Source organism: Sciurus carolinensis, chromosome 4 (assembly GCF_902686445.1).
Source record: "Sciurus carolinensis chromosome 4, mSciCar1.2, whole genome shotgun sequence".
Taxonomy (NCBI): Eukaryota; Metazoa; Chordata; class Mammalia; order Rodentia; family Sciuridae; genus Sciurus; species Sciurus carolinensis.
The window spans coordinates 133,251,398-133,261,333 of NC_062216.1; the positions used below are offsets into that span (position 1 = coordinate 133,251,398).

The 9,936-nt window shown below is 34.3% G+C and overlaps 1 pseudogene; it reads left to right on the top strand.

Annotated features, from left to right (window-relative positions):
* Positions 1–7,948, top strand: part of LOC124982943 (dynein light chain roadblock-type 1-like) — a 68,464-nt pseudogene extending 60,516 nt beyond the window's left edge.
* The last annotated feature ends 1,988 nt before the right edge of the window (positions 7,949–9,936 follow it).

Here is a 9,936-nt window from a genome sequence, read left to right on the forward strand (position 1 = left end):
TGGAGAGTCAGGATGAAATAAACTCACATCAAATCAAAACAACAAAGCCTAGTCAAAAAAAAAAAAAAAGAATCTGAATCTCCTCTTCTACCCTTTCTTCTGGAAAGTTCAAGCACATCATCTCTGCTTTATTCTTTTTGTGGAAAACAGATACCTAATTAAAATTGTTAGACATAGAAAAATGTTTAAAATTTACTTTAAGTTAACGTTGTACTTTATTAATATCATACTTTTCACTATAGCTAAATATGAAAAAGAGGGAACAGGAAGAGGAAAGAGGAAATACAATTAAGTATTAAGGATGAGTAGAAGTGGGTCATAACAGAGTTCAAAACCCAGTGACTTTCACTTACATATAGATAACCTCATAGCATCTAATTTAAGACAGAAATATTTGATGCCCAATCATCTTATTTGAACAGCCAGATAAAACAATATCCTTCATATGCTGTTTGTGAAAATGGAGCTCACATAAGGCTAGTGTTTTTGACATTCTGAGTCATTAAAGGAGCAATACCACTTTAGATGGAGTTCTTAGGAAATAAACATGTAGTGTTAGTCAGGTTTTCATCCCTGTAACCAATATACCTGACAAGAACAACTTAGAAGACGAAAAGTTTACTTTGGGCTTACAGTTTTAGAGGTTGAACCAACTCCATTACTTAGGACTGGGGCAGTGCAGAACATCATGATGGAAGAGCATGGTGTGAAGGAGCACTGCTCAGCTTATGGTGGCCAGGAAAGGAGACAGAGAGAGGAAAGGGAGCTGCAGAGAAAGAAGGTGAACACTTTCCGGGCATGCCCCCAATAACTCACCTCCTGTAGCCACCAAGTTAATCCAGGAAGAACTGTTTAAGTTACAGCTCTCATAATATAATCATTTCACCTCCAAATATTTCTTCATTGACACAAGAGCTTTTGAAGCACACCTCACATCCAAACCATAGCATACCTCATCTTTTTATACCATATTATTTCAAGAGACTGAATTCCTTAATTTTTTTTTCGTGAGCTTTGTGTATGCCACGTACTATAGGCAATGTTTCATTAATACCCAGTTTCCTACTGCAATTTTAATTTTCATAGAAATAAAATTATTTGAAACATTATAATGCAACTTCCTACATTTTTATTTACAGAATTAAGTGGCTTCCAAATCTCTGAAGTTTAAGTATGCTCAATTGCTGAAATACTAATTTTATTTTTGAAAACTGATATACTTGAAGAAAAAATTGCCAATTTTTATATATTGCACACCAGCTTTTTGGTTCCATGTTCAACTCTAAAGTTAGGGTAATTTCCTTTCTGGTTACTCACACACACTTTCAATAATTTCCAAGCCAGAAAAAAATTTTAGAGGAAGCAATGAAGAATAATTTGAATCTAGAAATGTCATCAGTGAATAATGAATAAGAACTCTGACTTTTATCTAATTATGTTTAGTTATTTTCCATCAATACTATAAATAATGCATTTTGAATCATATATATTATATTCAAAGGAAAAAGAAAAAAATTCAAAATAATTACTTCACATTATTTTTAATGTGATTTGAAATAAATGACATATTTTATTTATATAAGCTTGAAAAGAATGAATAAGTATTAGAACATAGATGTCCAAAGATAAAGAGATAAAGTAGTATTTTCTGCAATAATATAAATCTCCTTAATAAAAAAAAGTCTATCAATATGACCTTTAAGTATTTTGTATTATCTCTACATCATGTCCTTAGCCCAAACAGGTTAAAATTTTAGATGTTATTTGTTTCAATAGATAATTACAACACAAAAATCAATACTTTAGGAGAAGCTCATGGAGTTGCTAATTTAGCAAAGTCAATTAGGAAATTTTTCTTTCATTTGATTTTTAGTGTTTTAATGTAGTTAAATAACCTAGAGCATCCACTTCATAAAATAAACAATTTTTATCTGTTTTATTCTCTAATATATCCCAAGTACTTAAGAGGTTCAGTAGAATAAATATATTTACCATAATCTGAACTGAAAGGATTACATATTTAACAAAATCTGTAGAAAATCGTCTTTTATCTCTTGATCTTTGGACATTCATGTTCCAATGTTTATTCATTCTACTCAAGCTTGTGTTAACAAAATGTGTGATTTATTTACAATCACATTAAAATGTAACATATCATGAAATAATTGTTTAATTTTTTTTCTTTTTTCCTTTGGATATGATGTATCAGATTCAAAATATATTTATAGTATGCACTTCACATCACATTCAAGTGATTTCTCATTAAATTCAAATTAATTTTTTTCAAATTAAATTTTTGTTTAAAGCCTTACTATCCCTTTAAAGAATATTTGGTTTTCAAGTACCTCAACAGTTTACATTAAGAGAACAAGTTTTCTAAAATTGAAATTTCAAAAGAAAAATGTCTTTAGATTTTATCTTTAAGGGCAATTACACTTATAAAAGCAACATACTTGAACTTTTTATTTAGAATATCTTTATAGGAGAGATTTTTGTCTCCAGCTTCAGAAACATTTTCCTCCCTGATGCTGAGAAATTAAAAGTGCTATTAATTAGTGAATATTACTTTTCCAAACAAAATGACACTTTATTTAAAACATCTAGTTCCTTCATGTTTTGTTCAGTCTCATAATAAAGGTACTACCACTAGAGGTAACCTCAAATTGACAGCTAGAATTGTTCTTTGAAAAACTCATGACTCAAAATTATGTCCTTTCTGATCATTGATATTTAATACAGAAACTCTACACAGCACCATGCACACCCAAAGTATTCATATTAGTACTTATAATCTTCCCTGACAGAGCAGAGTGCTAGATAAGAGAGTGAGCAGATGTTTTATAATTATATTTAAAAACACTTTATTGAGTTGTAACTGACAATAAAAAGGTGTAATATTTAATGCATGCAACTTGATGAGTTTGGAGAGAAATATTTGCCTGTGAAACCAACACCACCATATGCCATAAACTTACCTATCACCTCAAAAAGTTTCCTCCTGCCTTGTTATTATTTGTGTACATGTGTTTAGTAAGAACACTTAAGATCTACCCTCTCACCAATTTTTAAAGTATTCAATGCAATGTGCCTAACTATAGACAATATTTTGTAATGTTTCATCTCTAGGATTGTTCATCTTGTATAACCAAACCTTTGCCCTCTTTGTCCAACACCTCCCTGTTTCCCTTTTTCCCCAGCCTCTGGAAACCACTCTACTCTACTTCTGTGACTTTGACTATTTTAGATTCATCATCTAGGTGATAGCATACAGTATTTTTCTTCTATGTATGACTTATTTTACTTAGTATGATGTCCTCTTGGTTTATCCATGTTTCTCAAAAAATAAAATTTCCTTCTTTTTTTAAGTTGAATAATATTCCTTGTGTATTTATACCACATTTTCCTTTATCCATTCATCCATCAGTGGACATTTAGGTTCTTACCACATTTTGACTATTGTGAAAAATCTGCAATGAATGTAGAAGTGCAGATATCTTTTGGTCATCCTGATTTCAGTATCTATATCTATCTTTACATCTACAGCACTGATTTGGAACAATCTTTGCATTCTTGGACTAAACTAATTCTGATTAAACATTGCAATTTTTAAAAATTTTGGATAGGGTCATAATTTATTCTACCATTCCTTTTTTCTCTTGTACTTTTATTTCCCACTTGGAATTAAAGTTACATTAACTTCATAAAACCAAATGGAAAGCTTTCCTTCTATTTTTATATTCTGTGGCAGTTCTCTGAAGTTTGGAAAAACTCATTGATAAAACTCATGTGGTCTGTGACTTTTTATAAAGAGGTAGGATGCATGCTAATCATCATTTGAATTTCTTTAGTAGGTTATGATCTATTCAAGTTTTCAATTTTGTCCTGCACCAATTTTGGTATTTTATATATATGTTTTTCTAAAAACTTGAATATTTCTAGTAGATTTTCAAAATTTATTATAATTATTCATAATATTACTTTGCTATCTGACATTCACTGTTATGCCTGTAATTAGTCATTTCTTTTTCATTTTGTATTTTATGTATCTCTAAATTATTTCTCATTTTGTGCAACAGTTACCTGACAGTTGTCTACTTAATATTTTCAAAGAACCAAGTATTATTTGGTTAAACTATTTTATTTTGTTTTACTATTTCCTAGTTAATCGATCTCTTCTTTATCTTCTTATTTGATTGGGTTTACTTTATCAATCTTTCAGTGTTTTTACTAACTTCTTGAAATGAAGGTTTGCCTTGATTTTTTTCTTTTCCTTTTTCTCACTCTGTGATTAATGTATTTAATACTATAAATCTTCCAGCAGGACTTTGCTGTCAGAAAAGTTTTGACCTGTGATGCTTTTATTGTTATGTAGTTCTAAGTATTTTATAATTTGTCTTATAAGCTCTTCTTTCACAGAATAGTTACAGTAGTCTTTTTTTCCAGATGTATTGGACTTTTAAAAATTCCCTTCTTTTTTTTTTTTTTTTTTTTCCTTTTTTGCGGTGCTGGGGATTGAACCCTGGGCCTTGTGCTTGCAAGGCAAGCACTCTACTGACTGAGCTATCTCCCCAGCCCTCCCTTCTTATTCATTTGATTTCATGGTATCAGCATCCAAGAAGATGGGCCATTTTAGTCTGAGATATTATTTACCTTTATTTCTGAGATATCTAGTCATTATTCATGCTCATATTTTCATCTCTCAATTTTTATTTTCCAGAGGAATTATCATAAATGTTGAAAATGCTTTTATTCTCAAAATCTCTTTTATTTTTGCTCCTGTTTTCCATTTCCTTATTTTGAGATCATTTCAGAAAATTACTGAACTTCATCTTATAACCAATTACTTTTTGGTTCTACTCACTTTACTACACAAAAGTGCTTTTTGCTTCCTTTCTACTTTAAACACTTGTCCCACTTAGAGTGTGGGTCTGATGCACAAGGGAAAGACAAAACCACCAAGGTTTAAATAGACACTAGGTACCTCCCAGATTCAGCCTCAGTGGGAACCATTTCAGGCTCTGTTTTATCCAGGGAACTCTTTTCCTTCTGGTTCTCAAATGTGGATGGAGAAGAGCTGCAGAAAATGTTCCTTTTGGGGTCCGTTACTTGTCAGTGTGCAATTTTCTACTCAAGGAGGCTGTATCCCCACCTGCAGGCTGTCCCTTTGTCATAGGCCAGTGCCAAATGGCAGTGCTGGTTTCTGCCTCTCATTTACAATGGGGCAGGTAGGGATCTTCCCATGAGAGGAGAAAGAACCTCTCAGTAAAAACATTCTTCCCAGTCGATCTTCCATCCATGGCCTTCTTGGTTGTTAATTTCTCCTCAAAACAATACCTAAACTGTCTCTGCCAATGTTTCAAATTGTCTCTATTTTGTGAAAAACCCAACAATTCTCTTCTTGGTTTTGTGACTTGGTTTTCCAATCCCTGGAATTGGGTTTGGAAAAAGGAGATGACAGGTCATGTTTCTCACCATCTTTTCAAAAACTGAGCTACATTTAACTTCTCTGAGTCTCCCTTTCTCTTGATTTATTTTTATCAACTCTCCTCAGAGGAAATAAAAAAAAATTTTTAGACTTCCATTTCTATTTTGAAATTATTTGGTATTTTTCTAAAATTTTTCAAGAAACAACATTATTGTGTAGGCTGAGACTTAGTCGTGTTTAAGGTCATAAAGGACACTACATGCATCACTTGGTAATTGTTTAGTATTTTAAAATGTTAAGGGTGTTTTGAAGTGAAGATGGTAAAGATCAGGATGAGGATGAGGCTAAGAAACAGGATACTTTTCAGGGATAACTTTGCATATGCAATCTGTAAAGAATTTTAACAATGTTTGCCATTATGACTTTCATGAGACTGAACCAAAGTTGTTGCCTGAGCATATCCTAATTCTAACTAATAGAATATATTCATGTGCCTTATTTTTTGTTGCCTGCCATGAGCCAAGCACTGCAGTGTATTTCTGTTTATCACTTAGGAAAGTAGTTTCACTTATTTTGTCCTTTCTGATTCTCCACCTTCATAAAATGTAAAATGACTCACCCAAGGACACAAGTCTTTTTCCTGGATCTTAACACTTACCCTTAGAAGATAGCTGTCATTCCCTGAGCAGAGTTAACCCCTTAAATAATTAGGAATATAAGTTAACCACCTTCGTCTTACTTCCAGTGCCCTTGCCTGATTCCCCGCTGTCCATGGGTCTCTTTTGAGAGCAACCTCCAAGAAAATGCAAGTTTCACAAAATTTGACATTCACAGTCCCATGAAACCTCACCTCTGTCACGTCCTCCCAGTGTCTTCCTGGGTGACTGCCCAGCTAATTGGATTTGAGAGGATGTGTAATAGATAAAGGTTTATTTTGCCTGTCCTCCCAAAGGGTATTTAGATAATTATCAGCAACCTCTAGTGCCTTAACTTTAGAGGATGAATAATGTGGTAATTTCCAGTCCTGAGGCAAGGGTAGGGTCAAAATATTTTTGAATCATGGTGCCTGGGAGTGGCAGGAATTGGGCTTGACGGGCACTGAATCACACTGCGTAGGCAGCTCTGCCCACACTGCCCACACCACAGGTTAGCCTTCTCTGAATGGTCAACTGGAAGTCACAGGTATTTAGACATTCAAAAGACAATTTCAAAAGATAGAAGTCATTAATTTTAGAATCACTGAAAAGCATGTACATTGATACACATATTATTTATGTGCATCTATTATTTATGAGACACACTAATATGAAGTTTAATTTTTTTGAAGGAGTTTTTTTAAAGTCATATGAGTAACCTGATTTGCTCTCTACTATATATTCATATTTCATAAAAAAACAGAGTCAACAAATAAGGTCAACTAAAGTCACAATCTTGAGGTTTGCTTGTTTTCCAGTGAACTTCTTCGCATAAGGATTCAAGCTGTCCCATGGACCCCAGCTCGTCCCCCTTCTGTTCACTCAACTGTTGCCACAGTGGCTCCCTGATCCTTGATCACACCAGTCATATTTGAGCTTTTCCGTTCCCTCAGGCTGAAGTTCCCTACCACAGGTTTCTTGCAGAACCTGCCTTCCTTGATCACGCCGTGTACCATGGCCCCATAGCATCCACCTCCAGTCCCCCTTTCTATTTAATTTATATTTCTTATCACCATCTGACATAGACAGCATGTATTTATGTGTTTTGTGTCTTTCTCCAGTGCAATTTAAATTCCATGAGAGTAAGAACTTTATCTGGTTTTTTTAATTAGTGTGTTAAGGAAAATGTCTGGGGATTCAACAATAATTAGTTAATGAATGAAATGATATAGAATTTATATTCCATGTGTGTCAGGATAGGAATCATATCATTCTCAAATAATGACATATCAATAGGAATGGCGAAATATTTACAAGAATGCCTTAAAGTATTTTTTCTAACTGCTCATACTTTATGGTCTCTAACTATTCCCTTTCATTGCTAAATATTGGAGAACTGACTTTTAATTTAATATAATTTTATTTTATTTTTGCAATGTTGAATATCAAAGCCAGAGCCTCATGAATCCTAGACAAGAACTAATCCTAGACAAGAACATCAGCCGTGAGGACAGATGTTTAATCAACTGAATGATGTTTATTCATGCTGGTTTGGGCTGAATGTTGGCGACATGGAGCTACTTGAACTGTCTGAGATGGCAGAGGTGAAGAGACACTGAAGCAACTTCAGAGACAGAAAGGAGTGCAGGGAATCATTGTGGGGAACATAGAAGCAATTCCTATCAGGGTGTCATAGACAATCCCACCGCTACACAGTGCACCAACCTCATACACAACTTCATCTTGAAGGCACAGAGCACTTTGAGAGAAAATAACCCCCAGAATTACTGACTTGGAGAAAAATGAAATTGTGGTTGCACCAGACAAATACTATCTCCTGATTGTGATTCCGAATCCTACTGAATCAAACTCTCTTGTCTCCCTGTGACATTCCTTAATTTAATGCCCATAAGAATGATAGTGTTGGGGGTTGGGGATATAGCTCAGTTGGTAGAGTGCATGCCTTTCATGCACAAGGCCCTGGGTCCAATCCCCAGCACCACCAAAAGAAAAAAAAAAAAATGATAGTGTTAACCATGTAAATCTACTTGCACAGAGAAATCACTTTAGATCCCATGCAAACTAATACAGTGACCAAGGGTGGACTGTAGCTCTGTCCAGTTCCACCAAAGAAATGCACCTACTACGACTCCAGTCACCCAGAGTTCCCAAGAGGGTTCTCTTTACTCACTTTTTTTTTTTTTTTTTAAGAGCTTATGTGAAAAGCACACCCAGTTTCCTTCTGACCTTTAGTTTACTCCACTGCCCTTAGAAAACACTGCTTAACTAAAAATAACCAAATGACTTTTAAAAATCCAATAAAATCAATAAATATCTAAGTACCTGTGTGCAAGTTTCTAGACATTTCTTTACTTCTGTGCTATCAATTGAAAAAAACAACCTTTGGTTATGTTTTGTAGTAGAGATTACAGGTCATCAAAGTCATTTTTAGAATTATAAAGCTGGGTGGCCAATGCTGTTTTTAATTACACCCCATAAATTAGGCACAAGAAGCATCAGATGGCTATATTTTTGTAATCAGATTAAATCTAACTCCATGCTTTTTTCTTTTCTTTGCCACTGTGGCAAGAAATTCAACTATAATCATTATAGAAATGGTCCTCCCTTTTTGTCCATAAGGTTCTTTGAAGATACCAGGGCCTTATACAGTTCAGAAATGGTCTTTTCTTCTCACTGAAGGAAAGGATATGTTTTTATTACATATTGACAATTTTCCCTGGTGGAGGTAGTATGCAAAGAACATCAGAAGCTATAAGCTACCTGACCCACCTCCATTTCTAAGCCTGTTCTTTTAGTTTCCTGCAACATAAGAGGCTATCAACACTGAATCTTCAACTTACCAGCTTTTATGGGTGCTTGATTCAGTGAGGTAAATCAGTCTAGGGTGATAGGTTGAAACCAGAAGCTCACTAATATTGCTTTTTACCCCAGCTATACCCCATTCTGCTTTCTGGAATAGCAGTGTAGCTGGAGGTACAGATGCCATTTGAAAAGCAAAATTATAAAAGTTAACATGCTAAGATTATCAGAATATGGAGACAACAAGAACTTGCATGCTTAATGGCATTACTGAATGTCTAAGACAATGCCAAGCACCTATGGACTAAATGTTATGTCAGAAAAATAAGCATCTATTTGCTTAAATTATTTTGAAATTCTGCCTTCTAGAAGAATACTACTCTAGTTGAAATGCCAGCTTAGTTAAAGCAATCTTTGTCTAGCATGGTAGACCTGCTGCCTAGGGTCACATCTCACTCGATATGTCCTACAGTCATTTTTCATAGTTAGAGTTGTCATTTTGAGCTATCATGATCAAGTAAATACAGTTTTCTGTTATTTTAGCTCATTTTGACTTCTATAAGAAAGTACCATAGACTAGGTAGTTTACAAACAATGGGAATGTGTTTCTCAGTTTTCTGGAGGCTTGGAAGTTCAAGATCAAGGCATTGACTTTCTAGTTCATAAATTATACTTTCTAGTTTTGGGAGGGATAGGGCAATTCTCAGTGGCCTCTTTCATAGAGTTTATTTTTGAAGGTCTCTGCCTCTATGTTTCAATTAACTTCCAAAGGCTCCACCTCCTAATACTGTCACATTAGTGGTTAGGTTTCAACTTATGGAATTTAGAGGGGCACAAACATTTAACCACAGCAACTATTATTCCTGGTAACCCTCCAAAAACTTGCTTTCTTTCCAGTTAGAAAGGTTCCCCCTTCCCCAGAGTTGGTAGGTCCAGACTTACCCTCCAAGCACTTTATCTTTATCTGCTTTAAAAAGATCAAACATAATCATTGAAAAATGGTCTTTAGGCCTCTAATGAAGGAGCTCCTAAGAAGAGATAGAAGAAGGAATGAAA